At 44.3% G+C, this 1,855-nt stretch overlaps 1 pseudogene; it reads left to right on the forward strand.

The window, feature by feature from the left end:
- The first annotated feature begins 260 nt into the window (after nt 1-260).
- On the forward strand, nt 261-1,132 carry LOC103561240 (lymphocyte antigen 6 complex locus protein G6c pseudogene; annotated as a pseudogene).
- The last annotated feature ends 723 nt before the right edge of the window (nt 1,133-1,855 follow it).

A 1,855-nucleotide genomic window follows, 5' to 3' on the forward strand; every position in this document is an offset into this window, starting at 1 on the left:
GCAAACAGTGCCTTTGAGTGTTCATTTCATCTAGCAGAAGGTTCAGCATTCATAAGAGCATACTGCTGGAGAAGAAGGTACAAAAACAATGAGCACTGTTCCGTACCAATGCTGGTTTAGATGCCAAGATAGCACCAAAAATTTAACTCCAGTAAAGAATAGTCTGAGTGTTTTTATAATGTATATAAAACAATCTAGTATCAGAACTTTCATATCTTATTACGTATTGAAGCAGTTTAAAATGACACCTATCGAGAGCCAGATCTCCGAAAATCTACTCTATCAGCTGCTGCATTTGCTACCATTCTCAGGACCCTCACCATGAAAGGCCTTCTGCTGCTCACCCTGTCTTCTCTGGTGTGCTGGGCCTCAGCTGACATTCGCTGTCACTCCTGCTACAAGGTCCCTGTGCTGGGCTGTGTGGACCGGCAGTCCTGCCGCCTGGAACCAGGACAACAATGCCTGACAACAAATGTGTACCTCGGTAAGATGAGGGTTTTCTCCAACCTTCGCTGTGGCACACCAGAAGAGCCCTGTCGGGAGGCCTTCTACCAAACCAGCCACAGGCTGGGCCTGACCTATAACACCACCTGCTGCAACAAGGACAACTGCAATAGCCTGGTTCCCCGGCCCACCCCGGCCCTAGACCTTGTCCTCACCTCCTTGGCTGGCCTTGGCCTCTGGCTGCTGCACTGAGGCTCACTCCATGGCTGCCCCTCTCCCTCCTGCCTCACCTGAACCTTTCTCCCTGTGTCACGGATCCCCTGACTTCCCACAGTGGTCTCTCCCTACCTCTCTTTGCACTAAAAAAAATTTCTCCAGATCCTTCACATTTCTTTAATTAGACAGTGGTCTCCCTCTCCATCCTTCTACCCCATACCCTCCAATCTGCTTTTCCTGAGTCCCTTCCTATTTCCCCCTAGACCATTCCAGATCCTCCATTGGCCCCTAGAAGGGCTCCCCACTTTGCCTCCTGCTCTCTGTGGTGCCCTACTCAGAGAGGGATTGGAATCTGGGGCTGAAATGGAGCTTCCATCCTGTTCCTAATGAAGGCTCCCAGAAAGAACCTGATGACTTCATTGTACAGGGCTTATTCCCCAAATCCTGGCTCCCATTGTACTCCATCCCTATGCTCCCCTGTTTCCATTTTGAGTAATAAATGTCTGTGCCCGAAAAAAAATAAAAATAAAATGACACCTATCATCTATCTATCTATCTGTCTATCTATCTATCTATCTATCTATCTATCTATCTATCCATTCCAGCTACATAGCAATGGAAAGGAATATAGAAAAAGAGACACAGAGAGAGATAGAGAGATATCCAAATAGCTATTTTATGAATATCTTCACAGTAAGGATCACTGCATATTTTTAAAATGTTTGGTTGATAGAAAATGTTGAAAGGAACTGAGGCTCATTGAGGCTCATAAAAATATTATAACATGGAGATTAAAAAATATTTGGAAAACTTATATTTCATTCTATTCACCTTACCACTTTACTGTTCTAAAAATAATTAATTTCGCAGTGTGATGCCTGAAGAATTTTACGTTTAGAGTAGGTCAAAGGATACCATCTCTAGCGGTTTTACTGTGACAACATGGTTAAACTTGAAACTGTATTTCCCAGAATCCCCTTCACTGTATGGTTATAGATTAAATTTGGTCAAAAGGGAAACTTGTGTGAGATTTGCATGGTGTGAGTGAAATAGCAATTATTACTTTCTTGAGGTTATCTTAGTCAGATGCAGTCCTTAGGTATCCTCTCTAACCTACTCTGTGTCTACTATTCTTCCTGACTGACGGCGTGTTGGCCACAATGGCCCAGGTCTATCACCAGATGCTTGGCTGCAT

The sequence above is a fragment of the Equus przewalskii genome, chromosome 15 (genome assembly GCF_037783145.1).
Source record: "Equus przewalskii isolate Varuska chromosome 15, EquPr2, whole genome shotgun sequence".
Classification (NCBI taxonomy): Eukaryota; Metazoa; Chordata; class Mammalia; order Perissodactyla; family Equidae; genus Equus; species Equus przewalskii.